We start from the raw sequence: 21762 nt of genomic DNA on the forward strand, positions 1-21762 counted from the left end.
CTGCTGAGTCACCCACAGGCAGCTCCAGCCTAAGAGAGGAGGAGCCAAGTGCTCGCCCCTATCAGGAGGGGGTGGGGCCTGCGGCAGTTCCTTAGAATAGCCGCGTCTCGGCCGCTGCGGGATTCTCCGCGCCCCGCCCTTTCGATAGAGGTTTGCCGAGGCTAAATCAAGGCATTCACAGCCTGCTCTCTCCAGGGTGCGCGAATACACGTGGGAGCAATTAAAAAAAATAACACTGGAACCATTACCAGGTATTTACATATGTATTTTCACATGCTCATTTAATTTTCCCAACAGCTCTATGTGAATTTGGGGCTATTATTAATCCAGAGGGAAAGGGATTTACCCAGAGGTACGGAGCGGCTAAGTGGAAGAGCCTAGACTCCATCATCTGCAGATCCCCAACTCTTAACCACTGGGCTGAGCCATACCACCTGGTGGGCAGGTGAGAATGTGGACAAGTGAAAGGTGTGTCAGTAGGCTTGGGAACCTGGATGCGTGTCAGCTTTCCCTATGGGGTCCACTGTGGGAGGGACTGAAAGGGTCTCAAGGGTCCAAATTTCTGGTTAAAGAAACTATAGCTCCTGTGGTGCACTGGAGACTGTGCACCTTTATCAGAAGATGTAGAAGCTCAGACCTTCCTCTGCTAGACTGTGAGCTTCTTGAAGGCAGGGACCTGGGCCCTGAAAACTAAAGACTAAGACTTGACCCAAAGGGGGCTTCGGTGAATTTGGAGGGCAAAACATGAATTTCTATAATAAAGGCTGGCGCTTCTGGAATGCTTACCCTGAGACTGGCACTGTTCTTATTAGTACTTTACATGGGTTATTTCACTTAACGGCCCACAGCTTGTAAGTAGTAGCAGGTTCTGACTCTCGGCAATCTGATTCCTGAGTCCATCTAATAGAAAGACCATTGAAGTCACAGGAAGTCACTTGCCAGTGAGCTTCTGTATGTCCGATTTGCCCCCAAAAGGGATTCATGGGTCTCCAACATGAAGTAGCCTATAATTTTGTGATTCTGCCATTCCTCAGCTCGGAAGAGGGATTAGGTTTGTTCTTTGTGGGCAGGACTCCTAAAGGGCAGAGTTGGCCTTAATAGGCAGAGCTTTTGAAGTCTCCGGACGGGTTTAAAGTGAAGGAGGCCTGACTGGGAAGTGATGAGCTTCCCATCACTGAAAGTGTGTGCGTATGGACTGTACTCCACCAGGCTCCTCTGTCCATGGGATTTCCCAATAAGAATACTGGAGTGGGTTGCTATTTCCTTCTCCCAGGGTATCTTCCTGGGATTGAACCCGTATCTCCTGCATTGGCAAGCGGATGCTTTTACCACTGAACCACCTGGAAGTCTGTGAGCACAGCTCTGAAATGCGGTACAGAGGGGAGGGGATTTGGACCAGTGACTATGTAAGCCCCTTCCAGCGCTGATAGGACAGACAATAAGGAAGGGAAAGTCTCTTAGTGGGAAGATGCGAATAAAGGGGACCAGAGTCCACATTTACTGAAGACCACCCACCGTGCGCCAGCCCGGAGCTTGGTACTTAACATATATTGCTAATTCTCAGGAAAATATTCTTCAAGATTTATAGTTGAGGAAACTCAGCTTCAGAGTAGTGACTCTGACACAGACGGCACAGGGCATCCAGGGGTCCTCTTCAGGATTACTTCCCTAGTCCCCTGTGACCAAGTCCGTGCCTCCCTTCCAGACTTAGGGGGTAGCACCACATGGCAAATTGCATCATACTTTTGCCATACGACGTTAGACACCGCACCAGCCAATTCAGGCGCTCCCAGTTCGAACCTCCGCAGACCCAGAGGGTCAGCAACCCTACCGGCCAGCGCTGGGCGTCCCGTCAGGCCGCACCTGCAGCCCTTGCCGCTTCCCGGTTGCGACGCTCTTTTTGCCCCGCCCAGTTCCTCCCCCCTCCTCCCCGCCGCTCTGCTGACTGGCAGTTGCCTGCACCAATCCTAAGGCACCCCGGGTCGGGGGCGGGGCCTCACGCCAGAGTTGCCCTGTCAGTGCAGGTGGAGGCCCCCGAAGGGGCAAAGTGGCAGGAACCTCTTAAAGGGCGAGAGCGGCGGAGGGCGAGAACGCGGCCCGGCCCGGCCCGGCCAGGTCCCCGCCCTGTCCAGCCCAGGTGAGCCTGGACCTCCTGAGGGACGAGCCCGGGTCCCGGGAGGGACGGGGTGAGAGACAGACGGACGCACTCCCCAAGGGCCGGGGCGTCCCGCGGGGAGCCGGGAAAGGTCTGGTTCTCAGGGTCGGGGGCGCTATAGAGGTCCCGGGTCCCCAGTTTCCAACTGGGGGTCCAGCGGGGGGTGGTCTGGGATTCCCGAAGTTCAGGGTGCGGGGAGGGGCAGGGGAGGCAGGAAAGGGGTCCGAGAGCTCGCGTCCGGAGCTGGGCGCTGGGCGCGCGGTCCCAGCCGGTTCCGGGCCTGTCTGGGGCGGGGGTCCGGGGTGAGGCGCGGGCGGGCGGGTCTCTGCGGAGGGCTGCAGCCCAGGCTTCCCCCACTACCACCCCCTGAACTCCGCCCTGTGGGCCCTGCGTGCTCCTGCCGGGCGGGCTGAGCGCGGCTGGAGCGGGTGGGACGGCGGCGCGCGCCGGGAGCGGGCAGCCCGGTCCCGGCCCCCGCGCCCCGCTCCGGCCCTTACGTAACTGACTTTGAGTTTCCGGACTGAGGGACCCGCGAGCTGGGGCGCCGGCTCTGCCGGCCAGGGTGGCTCTGCTGCCGCCGCCCCGGCCGCACACGCTCCCTTTCCAGGCTGGGTTTAGGGGACTTCTCTCTGCCTCCGGTCGGCCGGGTCTCCCTGTCGTGCTCTGGTTCCGGCTAGATCTCATCTCCCGTTTCCCTGTGTCTCTCGTCTCCTCTGTGTGTGGCCCGGCCTCTCCCTGTCCTGCCCTCATCTACACTTTCTAGCAGACCCCACCTCTGTGGGTTGGGATAGGACTTCTTCCCTCCAGCAAATTGGAGGCCAGGACGTGTCCAGACCAACCTCAGCCCAAGCTTGCCCCAGAAGGAGGGCGGGGAGGACTACCTGGTAGGATTAGGGGAGGTTACTCCGGAGGCCCACAGATTCTTCTGGGAGAGGAGTGACTGAATGTGACCCCTTAAATTCCCAGATTAGAACTGAAGGCAGCTCCCCACCCCCCCTTTGCTTCTGAGCCCTTTCTCCGGGAGGATGTTTGGGGAGAGCCTGACCTGGGTTGGGGCTTCGGGCAGCTGGAAGTCCCTGGAAGAACGGCTCAGCTACTGAAGGATGAGGGTGGGGCCCCAGGGCGCCCAGAGCACTGGCAGCAGAGCCCCAGAGGCTACTAACTGCATGCTCCCACCTTCACCCCAGTTACAAGCTGGGGACTGGCCTTGGCAGAAGGCTGGGGGTGGGGAGGGGATCAACAGGAGGCCACCAGAAGACTTTTCATGGAGGGGGCGTGAGGGAGGGTGGAGGTATAAATGACAGACTCTCAGGTCTAAGGGGCACTTAGTGGGGTCACTCTCTGCCTTCAGGGTCCTTGTGAGTGTCAGAGAAACAGATGCCTCAGAAATAACTCCTGCACCGCAGCTGTCCAGTGTATGTAAACAAGGTGTTAGGAGCACCGGTGAGGTGGGAGTTGTTCATTCTGACCAGGGGTGGGGAGGAGAAACTTGGCAGAGGAGGTGGGAGTTAGGGGAAGAAGGGCATTCCGAAGCTGTAGGGAGCGCGGAGAGGAGGGACAGAAGGGGACTTCGGGGATCCTATAGGCTTTTCGTGCAGCAGAACTGGGTTTGAAGCCTGGCCCTGCCATTTCCCTGCTATGTGACCTTGCATGAGTCATTTCACCTCTCTGAGCCCCAGGTTCCTCCTTTATCAATAATCCAGATCTTACAGGCATTAGCAGAATCAAATGAGCACTGAGTGTGCAGTGACCGGAATGGTAGCTGGTCTGGGAACAGGCCAGCAGGGGTGCATTAAGAAGGGAATGGGGTGAGGAAGCCCTGAGGTTTCCTCTGTGTATACAGAAGAGTCAGGCAGGACCTGCCAGGTCCCTGGCAACGTGGGATACGGGTGGAGTGTCTTGTGTGGGTGACACCCATCTATTTTCTGATCAGCCCATCCCTGAACTGCCTAGACCAGGCTAGTCTCCCTCCTGAAGGCCCCAGGTACCAACAGAAGCTCCCAGCTGCCCCAGTCCCTAGGCCAGTGGGAATGGGGCCGTGGCAGGGCAAAGCCAGCACCCTGTTTGCAAAATGGACACTGGACGGGAGCCTGGCTGGCTGTGCCGGACAGGAACATCCCAGCCTGGCTGGGAAGATGCTGACACTGTAGAGGCCTCTGGAGGCCCAGAGTGCTGCTGGCTGGAGTTGTGTGCTGCTGATAGGATCTGAGACAGAGGCTGGCCAGGGTGGGAGCAAGGAAGGGAGATGCAAAGAGAGACCCCCTGGAGGGGGAGCCTGAGCGGAGCTGTGGAACCAGAGAGGAATTTCATGTGGTTATTCCCCAAGCCTTCCCAGAGCACCTCCTGTGTGACGTGTATGGCTCTGCTAGCCAAAGGGCTGAATGTGCTGTGCTGTGCTGTGCTTAGTCACTCAGTCATATCTGACTCTTTGCAACCCCATGGTCAATAGCCCACCAGAATCCTCACTGGGATTCTCCAGGCAAGAATATTGGAGTGGGTTGTCATGTCCTCCTCCAGGGGATCTTCCCAAGCCAGGGATTGAACCCAGGTCTCCCGCATTGCAGGCGGATTCTTTACTGTCTGAGCCACCAGGGCCGAATAGGATACCCATGAAAGGCTCACTGTGGAGGCCGTGGTGGCCTGAGATTTGTTGGGGGTTTGCGGAGTAGACTTTTATGACAGTCCCCTGGGACATGGGTCACTCGGAGTTTCTCCAGGGCCTAAGATTCTGATGTTGGTTAATGGGGCAGGAGTATACTCCCTGATCATCTGTGGGCAGTCACTTTTCTCTCCAGGGTCTCAGTTTTCTCTTTCTGGGAAGGAACAGAGAGTCTCTAAGATCTTCCAGCACTCATTACTGCAGCCCCCAGGACCTAGTTTGGGACAATCCTCACCCCACGTGAGGGGAGGGGAGAGAATGGGGATAAAGGGCAAAGTTGAGTATAACGGGCACTCAAGTCCTGTTCTTGGCCTATGTTCTCGAATCATAGAACTGTAGCCTCTTGAGCACTTGTGCAGGGTGCGTTGTGCCAAGCCTTTCATATGCAACATTACGTATTTCTCATAATCCCAACATCCTCCTGAGGGACTAGGTATTATCTCTATTCAGGGAGGTGAACTGACTTGAGCAGAGTCACATAACTAGAAAGTGATTGGGGATTCTAAGCCAGGTCTGTCTGACTCCAAAGCTCAGGTTCAGCTACAAGAGGGTGACTCCACCCAGTAGGTACTGAGGCACCCGCATTACTTAACCCTTACTTGCAGAACCTGCCTGACCCCTGCTGGGTGAGCTCAAAGCAAGCTCTGTGATGTTCAGGCTAGGGAGGTGGGGGACAGGCTGTGTGGGTACGCTCTGGGCCCAGTGAGCAGGGGTGGGGTAAGGAACAGGAGGAGCAACTTGTGGGTCAGGGCCTCACAGGGAGCTTCTCCAAAGGGCCAGCCCCACCTGACTATGCTCAGTGCAAGAGCTGGGCATGAAAGGCACCCTGGGGTATGTGGCCAATTTGGACCTCAGTTTCTCCATCAGTAAAGCATGGGTTTGGGGTCGTTGAGTGCAGACATTCCTTGGCCTGTGGGTGAGTGGCTGAAGTTGGTGATAGGGTCAAGGGTTAGAGGAGGGGTCAGGTAGCAGTGACTGAGCCTGTGGAGGGAAAGCTTGGATCCTGGGCTGGCTGTTTGACATTTGAAAGGCTTGGCACAAAGTGCCATGCACAGTAAGTGCTCAGGAGGCTGCAGTTCTAATTATGATTCGAGATTTCAGATGAAGGGACTGAAGCTGGAGATGTTCAAAGGCTTGTCTAGGACTGGACACATAGTATTGCAGAGACTGAAGGGAAAAATGGAAGGGAGAGCAAAATCCAGGCAGGTGCCAGCTAGAATCTTGGCTCAACCACTTAACTCGTTTTGGAGATGTGAAATGAGGGCTAAGAACACACAGAGAAGAGTCCCATCACCTCACTGTCTTCATCTATAAAATGGGAATAGTAATAATTCTGTCTTTGTCCACTTCCTTGGTTACTGGAAAGGTCAAAGGAGAAGAGATGTTTGTGGAATCAGGTGAGAAGGTGGGGGCTGGTTATTTTTCAGTTCAAAGCTGCAGTTCTAGGTGTATGTTTGTGGGGAGGGAGCGTTTCTGACAGCAACTCTGCCGAGATGCTCTATCCTGAGGTTGCACTGGAGAACAGTCCTATTTATGTCAGCAATAAATGTCACTGCTATTTATTGAGTAATTAGTTACCAGACACCAGGCACTGGACTCAGAGCTTCACTTCTCATCTCCTTTCATCTCTACCTTCTCAGGTCAATGGTGGCCTGACCCACACTAGAGGTCTCTGAAACCCATGCCTACAGCTCCCTATGGTAATAGTAGCTAACATTTCTGAAGAGTTTACTCTGTTACTGTGTGCCAAACATTCTTCAAAATGTTTTACATCTATTAACTCAATCTTCACAACAGCCCTGGAGGTGGGTACTAATACCTTCCCCATTTTACAGAAGAATAACTGAGGTGCAGAGAAATGAAGAAATAGGCCTGGTATCACAAAGCTAGTATGTCGTAGAGCCAGGGTATGGAGCCAAGTTCTCGAGTCTCCTCCTTGAAGCGCTCATCACAATTGCAATTCAGTTATTGTAAGATTGCCTCCTCATTGACTGTAGGTTCCATGAGGGCAAGGACTGACACCTGGCACACAGTAGGTGCTCAGCTAATGTTTGTGCACAGGGATCCTGCTGCTTCCAGTGGGCTGGGCCCTGGGAAACCTCATGAGCTCAGGGTAGATTATCAGATTGCTGACTAAGGGAGTATCTGTCCCAAAGAGCCTGAGTCAGAGGGAGGGCAGGGTTCCCCTGGGCCCACGCTCAGGCTGAAGAGGGACCCCGAAGACGTGTTTGCTGGCTGTGCTGTGTCTCACTGCTGTCTTTTCCTTCCATGTGTCACCATGGCGATGGCTCCACGGCTTTTCCCTGACGGCTGCGGGATCCCGATCTGGGTGAGTACTGGTTCTGCTAAGGAACGGCCACTGGGAGGTATAAAGGGAAGCCTGGGGTGGGGGAGGAAGAGACGAGGGAGGGTCCTAACTCTGAAGTTCGGATCCTGTCGCAACCAGCTGACTTCTCACGGGATGCCTGGCATGCTGATGTGGTGGTTTTTGGGTCACGTGACACAATGCAAAGGTCTCCGGGCAGACTGGCCTGGACTAGAATCCTTACTCTGCCGTGTGCAAGCTAGGCAGCTCTTTGCGTCTCGGTTTTGCCTCTATGAGGTGGGAATATTAACGCCTGCCTGATACAAGCATGTTTGTTGTTTTATTCGTGTGAACCCCACAAGCAGCCGGGATGTTTGTTCTCCTGCTCACTGCTGTCCCCCAGCACTGAGGATAGAATGGCTCGTAGTAGATGTGCAGTGAATATTTCTGAATGAAAGCGCATATAAATTCGGAGTCACGGTGCACCCATCAATGTGCTTTGTATTGGATTAAAAGGCTAACACGTGTGAAGTGCGCAGCATTATAGGGGCTCAGTGAACGCGAGTCCTCGCTTTGCTCCCAAGATGGTGAATTCCTTGGGGTCAGGTCTCTGTGAGCCCTGAGTCCTCTGAGCTGAGTGTGGGGTCAAGTACCAAGCAGGCATCAGGGAGCAGAGCGAGTGGCCTATAGGCAGCTAGACTCAGGGCCTCTGCTTAGGTCTGGGGAATGAATGGTGGAACTTCTGGATTTCATCAGAAGGGTGGAGCTGCTTGCTGAGGAGATCTAGGGCTGAAGGCGGGAGGGATGAGGAGGGACTCTGCCTCCCAAGACTGCCAGTTTCCTAGCTGTGTGACCTCAGACAAGACACAACCCTCTCTGAGTCCTGGAGACCTCATCAGAGACATGCATATCCTAACACCTGCCCCACGTGGGCAGTGGCAGGAGCTAGTGAGAAGTGCTGGGCACAGGGCCCTGCTTGGTAACTGTTGGTTTCCTCCCCGCCCTGGGCTCATTCTGGGAGGGGACAAAGTAAAGGGTTCCTCTTTTTGGCTCTTTTCTCCTACTTTAAACTTCCCACCCAGGAGGAACTAGAATCTAGGAGTCAGGAGCCCTAGCCTCCCCAGCAGGCTGGCCAGGGTCCAGGGATAAGGGCTGGCTTCTGCCCAGTGTGGAAGTGGCTGAGCGGAGGACTCAGCTCTGCCATTTTTTTGTTGTTGTGTGACTTGATTCAATAACCCACCATCTCTGGGCCTCGGTTACCTCATCTGTTAAAACAGGGTGAGTAAAACATACTCCCCTCAAAGGATTATTCAGTGAGCAAATGGGTGGAGCAGGGACTATTCTCATTGTTAGTCTTTGGCCCTGGCTGAGGAGGCTGCAGTGAGGGAGCCTGGAGAATTGCATCCTACCTTGGCCTGGGGATAGTACAGATTCGAGTCCTCATATGTACTGTTGCCGGTTATTGGATTTTTTTATATGCTGGGCTGGTTGTTTTATGTTATTCTAGACACATTATTTCATCTAGTCCTCCCAGTGACCCTATGAGGTAGGCATTATGGCCCCTACTTTATGGATGATGTAATTGGTGCTGAGTAAATCAAGTGAGTTACAGAGTCACAGAGTTATTTGGGGGTGGAGATGGGGCTCAGACACAAGGCTGCTCACCCCACGGCCACAGTTCTTCATGTGAGACTCACCTGCCCCACGAAGGTAGAGGCTGGGTCTGAGTCCTTTCTGTCTGTCTGCATCACCCAACACAGGGTTGGTGGGGGCTGCTGGACTCTTTGCTGCACACACACACACACACACACACACATGCATGTCACCCCGCCCACTCTGGTGCTCCAAGTATTGAAAGGAGAGAACAGAAAGCCAAAGGCCTGATAGTGTTGTAGTTGAGAGTCAGATAGACCTGGCTTTGAATCCTAGATCTGTTGCTTTCTAGTTGTGTGACCTTGGGCAAGACATTTAACCTTTTAGAACCATACTGTCCTTATCTGTAAAATGGGAATAAAGAAAGAACCTGCCTACCTCTTAAGAATTCTTACAGCCTCGTAAGGCACACGGTGAGTACTCAGTGATAGCAATTATTGTTATTATAATTACGAGTATTATTTTGGGATTACAAAAACATCCCTCTTGAGACAGTGGAGACCAGGCCTGGGAGGAACCCGCTGGGGATGGGTGGGTAGTCACCAATCTAACAGGTTCTGAAAGGGGCCCACATGTGGGAAGGGAGGAGGCCTCTTAGAAGTAAGAATGTCCCTCCCTTTCCTATCTGTCTGCTTTCACCCACACCCACTCTGTGCCCAGCCCTGTGCTGGGCATGGGGCACAGAGGTGAGACTGTGTAATCTCTGCCCCCGCTGTCTCCTGCCCCGCGGATTTCGGAGTCTGGCTGGGGAGGAGGACACGGGAACTACCAGCTCCACCTCTGATGGATGCAAAGTGTGGCCTGCAACTGTCTCTTCAGGCGAAGACAAGGAGAAAGAGCCATCCTAGTGGAAGGAATTGCTTGGCCACATACAGAGCCGTGACCTGCACTTGGGGGAACACGGCTGGCGAGACAGGTTCAGGGGAGTTAGGGGACTTGACGTGGAGGCCATGGGGGCCATTGGGCATGAAGCTGGGGAAGGGGGTGGTCAGGCTTGTGTTGCACTTGGATCACTTGGTGTGGACACAGACAGGAGGGAAGGGGCAGGGCAACTCTGCAGGTGAGCAGTGCTGGGGTATGGGGCCTAGGACTGAGCTGGGGAGGGGGGAACACGCACCATGGGTGGTTGTGAGCTCTGTCCAGGAAGCAGAGCTGGAGCCTGCAGGGCGTGTCAAGGGACCCCTGTGGGCAGGCAGGAGGGGACAGAGGTGAGAGTGATGTCTTAGGTCTGGGGGTGATGGGACCTGCTGGAGTCAGGGGGTAAGAGCCCCTTGTCTGCTCCTTGCACCTTCTGCCTCAGTTCCCCCAGGGCCCATGCCCCTCCTCCTGCCTTAGGGGTCCCTCGTGGTGACTTTGGCAGGGGTGAGAGCTCTTTGGGGGTGGAGGCCGGGTGGGGCTGTGAGATGCAGATAAGCCTTGAGTCTTGCCCTGCCAATGCCACTGATGTCTGTGTGGCCCCTGGAAATCACCCCCTCTCTTGCCCTGTTGTCCTCGCCTTGGAAGTGTGGATGAGAAAATCTGTTTTGGGGGCTTCCCTTTGGTCCAGCAGTTAAGAGTCTGTGCTTCCACTGCAGAGGGCATGGTTTGATCCCCGGTCAGTTGGTTGGGGAAGTTCCATATGCTGTGAGGTGAGGCCAAAGGGGGAAAAAAGGTGAAAAGTAATAAACTTTTTTAAGAAAAGAAAACCTGTTTTGCTTGCCTCGACGTTTCAATGAGAAAATACAAGCAGAGACAACAAACATCTATCGAGCATAGACTGTGTACCAGGTTCTGGGGGGGCACAAAGATGGCGCAGAGAGGATGTTCCTCCCCTTCAGGAAGCTTGAAGTGACTGAGCCCAGACCAGCAGGTGGTTAACACTGGGCATCAGGGGGAGAGATAGCTCAGCTGGGATTTGAAGGATGAGTAAGAGCTCTCTAGGTAGGCAGTGGAGGGAACAGACTCCTAGGCATAGGGAACAGCATGTGTGAAGGGTTGAACCTACCCCACGTGCTCAGGTCCTAAGTACCTAGTTTGGTATGGCCGAAGCAGGAAGGGAGAGGTTGGTGCTGATTTCAATGAGGCTGGACAGGGAGGCAGGCCCAGATCCCACACTTGGTACCCTTTTCTTCCTGCGCCTTCGTAACTGCTGCCCCCCGCCCCCAGTGAGACTGCCAGGGCCCTTTCCACCGTGCTCCTCTCCCCACCCACCCTCCTGCTTCCCTCCTTGTTCCTCTCACCCCAACTCTAGTCACACCCAGTGGCTGTCTCTCTCAGGAGTCAACAAACTGAGGTCCCTGCTGGCTCTGCCACTTATGGGTTTTGTGGCCTTCAGTCGTTTTGCCCTCCCTGAACCTCAGTTTCCACCTCAGTGAAATGGGGACAGTGGCCTTCCTCACAGGGAAGGGTGGAGACTTCAATGAGGTAAGCCCCACAAATGGCCTTGTATGGTGTCTGAATGTCATAGGCACCCGTCAAAGGCAGCTCTGCTGAAATCATCATGATTTGGACTTCTTGGTCTCCCTGGTTCCACCCACTGCTTCCCCTCCCTCTCCTGGCAGCCAGCGCTAGCCAACAAAGGAAGGAAAGGATTAAGAAACAGCCCCATATCTCCAGAGGGGTCCTGGCCCACTGCCAAGCTTGTTCCCTCCTGTCCCTTGCCCCCCTTGGCCTCAGGCTCAAGGACATGTGGTCTTAAGGCTTGGACTCTCCCCAGCTCCCCACCCAGAAAGCCCCTCCCAGACTAGAGGCCAAAACCAGCGGCAGCCCTGAAAAAGGGACAAAAATTTTGAAAATATGTAGCTTAATTTTTTTCCCCTGCAAGCTGATAATCAGGCCCTTGTTTTTCTGGGTGATTGGGAGAGGAGCAAATGTCATGCCCTGTATCTGTGGGTGGCACTGGATCCCTGAGCCTCTTGGATTTTACAGCAAAGGCTGGTGACCAAGTCTCTTTTGGTGCAGATGTGGGAAATTCAGATCAGAGTAGGCGGCTGATGGCACAAGGTCACAGAGCAGGAACGTAGGTCTCTGGACACGTTTTGCACGGTTCTGTGAATGCTTGTGATGCTGGCTATCATGGCACCTCCCTGAGCCTCTCTTTCCTCTGCTGTGGAATGGGTGACTTTACTGTGAGGACTGGCAGTAAGGTGAATAGAGCACTTAGTCTGGGGCTCAGCACAGTGAGGGCTCAATGGTAGGTTGTTGTTTAGTCACTCAGTGATACGGGATCATTGTATATGTGTTTGTGTGTGTGTGTGTGTGTGTGTGTGTGTGTGTGTGTGTGCGTGCGCGCGCGCGCGTGCGTGCTCAGTTGCTTAGTCATGTCTGACTCTTGCGACCCCATGGACTATAGTCCCCAGCGCTCCTCTGTCCATGGGATTTCCTAGGCAAGAACACTGGAGTGAGTTGCCATTTCCTTCTCCAGGGGATCTTCCCCACCAGGGGATTGAACCCGCATCCCCTGCATCGGCAGGTGGCTTCTTTGCCACTGAACCACCTGGAAATTCCCAGTGGTAGGGAGCAACTGTGATTGCTGCTGTGATAGCTGTTATAGCAACTGTGATAACTGCTGCCTCTGAGAACATCTCAGTCTAGGGGCTTGGAGTATTCATAGCTTCTTGTTGAACAGATGACATCCAGTAGACTGGTTTCAAAGTCAGAGGCTCAGCATCCCCCACCACCACCCCTGACTTCCGCCTTCCTGGTTGGCTGGAACACTCTAGCCTCACCCTTGGCCTGATTTTGGCCTCTGCCCCTGGCCTGTCTCTGCCCTCCAGGCACCACGCCTGCACGGCCTCTCTTCCAGGAGTCACACGAGGACAGGGTTGCCCTTCTGCAGCCTCCTCTGCTCCATTGCCACTGAAAGTGCTTGGGAAAAGCAGAGTTGGGAGGGTCTTGCATCACCCAGGCCTTGGCTGGTTTTCTTACTGTGGGGACAGTTGAAGGCTCAGGGGCAGAGGTGGCTTCTGAGTTCTCTGGCACTGTCCTCAGGGAGCTAAGGCAACACTAAGACTTTCGCAGAGGCTGTGAGATAGGTCTCAAAGGGCAAACCTGGTCCAGGCCCCAAATCTGGTGGAGTGGAAGACTGCTACACTGCGGGCTGGAGGGCGGTATCCCTTCCCCATGCCCTCTCGGAGCCTTTTTTCTGATTTATAAAAGAAAGGGGATGGATTGATGTCAGAGGTTTCTACTAACACTACAGGATTAAAAGGAGGGATTTGGGGGCCAAGAGAGAGCTCCGTTTAGATCGCAGCTTCACCACTGACCAGCCATGGGCCCCCTAGCAAGGTGTTCTCCCTCAGTTTTCTCACCTATGAAATAGGGAAAATATCAGCAGCTTCTCATTGGTACTTCAGGGCTAAATTAGATAATTCAGGTAGAGTACTCCTTCCATAGCAGGCACACTGAAATTACTGTTATTGTCATTCTGAGATTAGCAGAGGCAAGAAGAAATCAGCCAAGGCCAGTTAGGGAGCAGTTCATGAAGAAGGCAGGGCTTGAGAATGTGCAGGATTCACCCATCCGTTCATTCACTCAACACAGACGTATTTAGATTTGCACAGACAGGGCCCAGAGAAGAGGAGCAGGGAGGCTGGAGAAAAGCGGAGGCAAGCAGATCTGCCTGTTCTAGCGGTGTGATGTGGGCTCACTGTGTGCCTATGTGCTCAGTCAGGTCTGACTCTTTGGGACCCCGTGGACTATAGCCGGCCAGGCTCCTCTGACCATGGAATTTTCCAGGCAAGAATACTGGAGTGGGTTGCCATTTCCTATTCCAGGGGATCTTCCCAACCCGGGGATCGAACCCACGTCTCTTGCGTCTCCTGCGCTGGCTGCTGCACCCTTTACCACTGCACAGCCTGGGAAGCCTCTGTGGGATCATTACCTCTCTTCTTTGGGTCTTGTTTCCTCAACCATAAAGCAGCCAGACAAGTGAGCATTATCCTTACCCCCAGAACTGTCCTAAGATGTAAGAGAGCTCAAGTATACAGTGGGTGATCAGTCTAGCTGATGCCTTTTCTTTCCTATTTCTGTTAACGACTTGGAGGTTTGTCTCAGGTGGCAAGTCCTTGAATCTACCAGCCATACCGCCAACCCCAGGGCCTTTGCACTTGCTGGTCCTTCAACCTGGAACACCTACCCCAGATCCTTCCATAACTTGTTCTCTCATCTTCTTAATTTTTTTTGTTTAAATGTCACCTGCTCAGTAAGGCCTTTCCAGACAGCTCTGTTTAACAGTGTGACACTCCCTCTCCTCCCTCCCGGCTTTTTTTTCTCCACATCTCTTACCATTCTTTAACCTACAATATTTCATGGAGTATCTGCTTATCGTTTGACTCCCCTCACTGGCATGTAAGCTCAGAGATGATGGTGATATTTGTCTGTCTGTTTCAATGTCATATCTCTTGTACCTAGAAGAGTCTGTGGTACATAGTAGGTGCTCAACAAATATTTGTGGAGCGAATTTTTTAAAATTAATTAAGTTATTTTTGACTGTTCTGGGTCCTTGTTGCTGTTCACAGGCTTTCTCTAGTTGCAGCAAGCAAGGGCTGGATGTGGTGCATGGGTTTCTCTTTGTGACGGCTTCTCTTGTAGCGGAGCACGGGGCCGAGAACGTGGGCTCAGTAGCTGTGGAACATGAGCTTAGTTCGTCTGTGGTATATGGACTCTTCCCAGATCAGGGATCAAACGCCTGCGCTGGAATGTGGACGCTCAACCACTAGCCCACCAGGGAAGTCCTTGTGGAGTGAATTAATGAATAAATGAAGCTTTCTTCTCTAGCACTAATCTGAGCATGCACACATACACACAAACACAACAAATTAATAAATAATTGTGTGAGTGGTCATCATTCTCTCCATTTGCCAGATAATACTTTGGTTGGTCAATCCTGAAGCCCTTTAGCTTCTGACAGTTTCTGCCAGGGCATCAGTTTCCATTGGAGTGCCCAGATCTTTTGTTCCTAAGTCTGAGCTATGCAGAATTTCTAGTTGGGACTGTTTGGCTGTCGGGCCCACATGGTTATTATGTCATTATTGGTAATTAGCACTTAGGCCCAGAGGATTGAGCTTTTTGTTTCTCAGCAGAAATCACAGCAGACAGCTGTGCTGGACAGTGGGGCCCCAGGCCTGGAGCTGCTTCCTCTCTCCACTTCCAGCTATGGGTCCATGGCTTAGAGAGACCAACGCAGAGATGCCCAAAGCTAAGGGCATCTGCATAACCAGTTTAACTGCTGTCTTTCCCAGGCAGTGTTCTGGAAAGTTTCTTCTCCCTTAAACCCTTGGTTCTCCATGCCTGGCTTGGTTTAGAAGGGATCCTCATGCCCCTGGAACAGCTAGGTGTGTTTTCCAAAGGTCTAGCTCATAGGGGCTTTTTCTTTCTTTAAAAAAAAAAAAAAATTTTTTTTTAAATTTCTTTTTGACTGCTCTGGGTCTTTGTTGCTACACATGGGCTTTCTCTAGTTATGGCAAGGTGGGGCTATGCTCTGGTTTCGGTGCATGGGCTTCTCATTGCAGCGGCTTCTCTTGTTGTAGAGCACGGGTTCCGGGGCATGTGGGCTCAGTAGTTGTGGCACACGGACTTAGTTGCCCTGAAGTATGTGGAATCTTCCTGGACCACAGATCAAACCCATATCCCCTGCATTGGCAGGTAGATTCCTAACCACTGGGCCACCAGGGAAGTCCCACAGCGGCATTTTCTGATGCCCAGGATTCAGGTATTGTGGATGAAGGAAATAACCCAGTGTTTAAGACTCAGGAGCCTGGGTTCAAGTCCCTGCTTAGCTGCTGAGTTGTTGGGTCCCCGTAGGCTTTTTGTTAACTTTTGCTGGGCTTCAGCTTTCTCATCCAGACAGAGATAAACAGATAAAGACGCCTACGTGGCTTCACTGGGGAAGAGAGGCAGGACAGAGTAGTAGGCAAGGATAGGGTTCTAGAATCAGACATACTTGGCTTTCCCACTATACCCCTTCTTAGCTGTGTGAAAGTGAAGGTGGCTCAGTCATGTCTGACTCTTTGTGACCCCATGGACTATAGAGTCCATGGAATTCTCCAGGCCAGAATACTGGAGTGGATAGCCTATCCCTTCTCCAGGGGATCTTCCCAACCCAGGGATCAAACCCAGGTCTCCCACATTGTGGGCAGGTTCTCTACCAGCTGAGACACAAGGGAACCCCAAGAATACTGAAGTGGGTAGCCTATCCCTTCTCCAGGGGTCTCCCCAACTGAGGAATCGAACTGGGGTCTCCTGCATTGCAGGCGGGTTCTTTATGCACTGAGCTATCAGGGAAGCTTGTGTAACACTAGGCAAATTGCTTCACCTCTCTGACTTCTGTTCCCAAAGCGAAAGAATGGGGTTAAAATAGTACCCACTCTGTAGGGCTGTGAGAACTAAATAAGAGAATGCAGGTAAAGGATCTAGGCACACAGAGGGTGCTCTGTACACTGGTATTATTGTAATAACCATTACAGAAATGCAGACAATCTGTAAGCTGCAAGAGCACCAGCAGTAAAGCCAGGCAGATGTGGGTTTGAATCCTAATTCTGATCCTTACTACCTGGGTGATTTGGGGAAAGTTTTTCACTTCTGAGATTCTTATTTCCTTATCTGTAAAATGGGCATTATAGTCATACCTTCCTCAAGGGGCTGTTGTAAAGGTTCAGTGACATGTTGCATAAAAAGTACTTGGTACAATGGTTGGCACATATCATCCCCATTTTATAGATAAGGAAGAGGAGTGGTGACTCGCCTGAACTCACATAGCATCTTAGTGGTAGAGCTATTGTTTTTTTTTTTTTTTTTAATAAGGATTAAATATATATATTTAAATTTGGCTGCACTGGATCTTAGTTGTGGCATGTGGGATCTGTAGTTGCAGCATGTGGGATTTAATTCCCTGACCAGGGATCAAACCTGGCCCCTTGTACTGGGAGTGTGGAGTCCTAGCCACTGGACCACCAGGGAAGTCCCTGCTGGAGCCTTGATTTAAACCCAGGTCTGCCTACCTCAAAAGCCCCCGATCCTTTTACCTCTTCTTGCCGTCACCCGAATATGGGATGAGGTGGAGGATGTTTGTTCTTGGGGCTGCTGGACTCATCTCATTCATTCCATGGTCCCCAGTGCCCACACACAGGAGGTGCTCAATAAATGTCTGCTGGCTGAAGAAAGGGGGACCAGTGTGTCCTCAATTCCAGGGAGGCTTTTGCCTTGGGATTGAGAGGTTTTTTTCCTGCTTTGTTGACAGCAGAATAAAATAAAAATAAACAATATAACTCATACTCAGTGCAGATGTGGGCCTGTCATCTGAAAAACCCTTTGCACCTCCTACATAATTGATCCTTCTTGCTACCCTGTGACATCCTGGATAGGCACCTCCATTTGATTGGTGTGGAAATGGGAGCCCAGAGAGGGTGTAATGGATGAATATTTGTGTTCTGTCCAACATTCACGTTGAAGCCTTAATCCCAATGTGATGGTATTTGGAGACGGGGCCTTTGGGAGGTGATTAGGGTTAGATGAGGTCATGGGGAGGGGCCCTCATGATGAGATTAGTGTCCCTGTGAGAAGAGACACCAGCAAGCTCCCCCTCTCTCTGCCATGTGGGGGGCTGAGAAGAGGTGGCTGTCTACGAACCAGGAAGAGAGCTCTTACTGGAATCTAACCAGGGTGGCACCCTGATCTTGGACTTCAGACTCCAGAACTGTGAGAATATAAATTTCTATTGCTTAAGCCACCCAGTCTATGGCATTTTGTTAAGGCAGCCTGAGCTAAGAGAGAGGGTAAGTGACTTGCCCAGAGCCACACAGTGAGCTTATTGCAGAGCTAAGGCTGGAGCTTATTTGTAGTGATTTCTCTCTTTTTTCCCCCATGGAGAAACTTCAGTCACTGGAAGGCTTAGAAATGGAGACTAGCTAAATGCAGCACAGACAGTTCAGGAACTGTCCTGCTTCAGCAACTTTGGACGATCTTAGGGCAAGTCAAGCCTGGCCCCCAGTCCCTGCCTGCTTTGTCATAGCTCCTCCTCTGCCCTCTCCCAAGGGAGGGTTGGGGTAGGCTGACTTCAGCAGGTTTAGAAGGGGCTCAGCTAGCTGGTGGCACTGAGCCTGTCCCCATGTTTCTTGGGAAGCCCTCTGGGCCTGCAGGTTTCCCTGCCTGAGGGAGAGAGAATTAGTGGGTTAAGCTTGAGTGCGCTGGAAGCTTGGCTGGATCAGGGCCATTAAGCTCAGTCCAGCTGGTAAGAGAAGGGGGTTGGAAGGGTCGTGGGAGGTCAGATCCTTAGGTCCCTCCTTGAATGTCCCAGGGCTCCAGTCAGAAGCAGCCACAGCAGCCATTCCCTGGGGTTTTGGGACAGACATTGATGTTGCTCCTTCATCTAATTTCCAAGTGCTTTCTTGAGAGTGACATGAAAGCCGTGTGTGGCCGAGGACAGTGGTAGAAGACAGATTTAGTTTTAAGCTGTGTGACATTGGGCAAATCATCTGATGTTTCTAGACTGTAGTTTCTTAGACTATAATTGAGGCTAATAACACTTTGCAGGGGTGCTATGAGGCTAAGTGCATTAATGCATATAAAGTACTCAGTATGTACCTGGCACATAGTAAATATCTAATAAATGTAATGGTCATTATTTTTAATAATAAGTTATTTCCCTTCTGGCTCAGATAGTCCTAGGTTTTATGGCTGTACAATTTATTGTGGCCTCCAACTTCAGAAGAGAAAGGAGCTGGACTTAGAAGAAGGAAGTGAACAGAATCTGTAGTAGGGGTCAGAAAACTTGAGTTCAGGTTTGGACTCTGCCACCCCTGTGCTGTGTGAGGCTCAGGCAAGCCTCTTCCAGTTTTTGGACTCCTTTTCCAAAATGTTTAAATGTAGCTTGGGCTTGCTGATCTCTGAGGGCCTATCTAGTTCTACATTTTGTGAATCTGGAGGCCTAAAGAATACCTCAGTGACTGTCCACTGGAATCTCTTTTACAATTTCAACTTCCTTCCCTTTTGCCCCTTGTTTCTTGGAGTGTCTTCATAGAAGAAAGGGCATAAATTGCCAACTCCAGTATATGTATTTTAATCATATTTACTGTTCTTTTTTTTTTTTTTGCTTTTGCTATGCACAGAGAACTCTCTAAAACAGAGCTTAACTCAGTTTTTGTAAGCAAAGTGCATTCTATCAGAGAGGTCAAAACGTGCTCTGTGTTTTCAAATATGAAAGAGTATTCATTTAACATATTGTCTTTCATTGCATCTGCCGATTTCTTTTGCTTTTGTCTTGAAAAAGTCTAGCACAGGCAGCCTTGTATGCTGTAATTAAAATATATATACACATGTTGCAGTCAATGCATTCTAAAAAATAATCATGGGTATAATTTAGATATAAAAAGGATATTGTCAAGTATTAAGAGAGAAAAATGGGAAAACAGAAAAAGACAAAGAAGAAAAAAAAACGAGGAAAGAAAAAAGAGAAAAAAGTAAAAAGAGAGAAAAAGGGGAAATAACCTAAATGATTAACATTTAAATTTAATTAAATTACGGTACATCCACTTGAGGGCACTGTGGGTGTCATAATATATTGTTAGGAGAAAAAAAAGTTGGTTCTGAAACAATACGATCTAAATTTTAAAAAAGCATTAGGCTGAACCATATGCAATTGCTAATAACTTATAAAATCAGCAATTTCATGTGACTTAATATATATATATATATATATATATAAAAGTATATGATAGGAGAGGTACTAGAAGGGAAATCTCTCACCAAAATATTGATGGTAGGTATTTCTGATTGATGGCTTTATGCTGATTAAAATTATTTCACTATTTTTTTGTGAACAATGCAAGTACTACTAAAAGTAATCCCTTAGAAAGGCATACCATTGTAAAAATAGCAATTTTTCTGCCCTGTTATAGCTTGTTTATCATTTGTGTTTAAAAGCTGTAAAATGACTTAAATTCTATTGCCAGGGGCCGTATGGAAAGCTCTACTCTTCATGTACTTTTGGTACCAGGGTTGGTTTTTATTCAGTAGTGACTGTTCAGAACACTTTGGTGGGCCCAGCTTTTCAAAGCCCTCTTCATCTCTTGCTACCCCCACAACCAACAAATGCTTTCCATGAGCCCTATCACTGGGGCTTCAGGCCAGCTGTGTCCCTAATCCATCCACGTCCCAGATTTGGGAATGGTTTATTCTCCAACTGTTCCCCCACCTACCCCTGCTTTCTTCCAATCTCATCTCTTCCAGGTCATCGGAGGCCCCATCTCCCCTCCCTGGCCTTCCTCAGTGGTCACCACCTAATTTCACCCTCTTCTGTGCAGCTGGTGTTGCTTTTTTGCTGGAGCTCAGTTTGTAATGGGGAAGGATTAGGACCCTTTCATGCCATCTTTTCTCTTTTTTCTCCTTAGTGCCCTTGACCGCTCAGGGGCTGAGAGGCAGCTTGCAGGGCCTATATTCCCTAGGAAGAAACAGGAGGGGTGGTGGGGGAGGCAGCAATGGGCTCAGCTGGCAGGCGGCATAGAGATGGCCCCTAGAGACCCTGTCTTGGGGCTTGGAGCGTGGCACAGCCGCCACCCAGATGTGAGCATAGGACAGGGAGGGAGAGAGGGAGCTGAGTTTCTTCCTAGGAAATTAGCTTCAGAGATGGTGCTTGGGACCTTTAACCCTGTACTCAAAGGCAGCCTCTGTGGGGTGAGCTGGGACCAGATGTCTGGTTTGCAGAGGCCTCTTCTGAGAGGGCAGATAGGCACAGGAGTTAGGGTAGTTTCTCTGCCTTTTCTTTTTCCTCTCACTTTCTACTATGTGTTAGGCCCAGTTATGCACAAGGATCTGGCACTTAGCCTAACAAGCTATGGTGTATACCTAACTAAAAAATCTCTCATGTGTGGATAGTACTTTACAGTTTACAAAGCCCTTTCATCTCCAGTCTAAGAATTAAAAGCCAGGACTGGATTTTAAATATTTTAAGATTCTAAAGCCTGCGCCAACAGTTTTTGATGTGGTGTCACACGGCAGTCTAAATTTGAGTGGTTTATATATGCCTTATGTTCAGCTGTTTTCTTCTAGTCTGAGACCCCCACTTTTTTTTTCAGGATGATGATTATTAAATATTACCCACTCCAACCAAGCATCTTTAAATAGAAGCTATTATCCTTGCCTAGCAGTTCACAGCATAGAGAATATTGGTTTTCATGAATCTGTATTTGCTGGATAACACGGTGATGGTAGTGGTGAGCTGTCTTGTGATTGATCTTCAGGATTTATCCTTCATGGCACCAGATTTCCAGGTCTGATAGGTGAAGGGAACCTCTGAGGCACATAGGTGGTAGAGCTAGAGCTCCCTGAACCTGAGGACCTGAGGTAGGAGACCAGAATATTCAAGCACAGGTGCTTCACCCTAGTACACAGAATGACCTTGGCCAAGCCACCTAAGCCTCAGCTTCCTTTTATATGACATGGGGATAACTCATTCACTCATTCAGCAAATATTTATTGAGTATGCACTGTTCTGGGAGATGAACCAAAAGACAGAGTCCCTGCCCTCCCAGAGCTTGTGATCTAGTGAGTCTAAACTGCAGCAATTTATTGAGAGGGACAAATAGATAAGTATATAGTAGAAAGTCAGGTAGAAGTGCCATGAAGCAAAATTAAAGCATGGCAAGGGTGTGTTGCTGCTGCTACTAAGTCACATCAGTTGTGTCCGACTCTGTGCGACCCCACAGACGGCAGCCCACCAGGCTCCTCTGTCCCTGGGATTCTTCAGGCAAGAATACTGGAGTGGGTTGCCATTTCCTTTTCCAATAAGGGTGTGTTAGTGGAGGCTGTTTTAGATAGGATAGTCAGGTGATCCTAAAGGGTCTCTTAGGATGTTTCAAACAGATAACCATGTAAAGTGCTCTGCTCAGTGCTGACAATTTAGTGCTTACCAAATATATTATTGTTATGTCAGCGAGCCCCACACCTCTCAGTCCATATTTTAGTCTCCAAATAGCAGGAATAATTAACACTTAGGTAGATCTTACTGTGAGCTAA

At 50.7% G+C, this 21762-nt stretch overlaps 1 protein-coding gene across 3 annotated transcripts in view; it reads left to right on the forward strand.

Annotated features, from left to right (window-relative positions):
* EPB41 (erythrocyte membrane protein band 4.1) overlaps positions 1986-21762 on the forward strand; it is a 192139-nt gene continuing 172362 nt past the window's right edge. Inside the window, exon 1 of one of the 3 annotated variants that reach the window (XM_018057127.1) lies at positions 1986-2137. The gene's annotated coding sequence lies outside the window, so the exon portion shown is untranslated. Of the gene's footprint in view, positions 2138-2160; positions 2247-6923; positions 7144-21762 lie in introns of those variants that run through there. The other 2 variants (XM_018057136.1, XM_018057087.1) reach the window with 2 other exon arrangements.

The sequence above is a fragment of the Capra hircus genome, chromosome 2 (assembly GCF_001704415.2).
Source record: "Capra hircus breed San Clemente chromosome 2, ASM170441v1, whole genome shotgun sequence".
NCBI classification, from domain to species: domain Eukaryota; kingdom Metazoa; phylum Chordata; class Mammalia; order Artiodactyla; family Bovidae; genus Capra; species Capra hircus.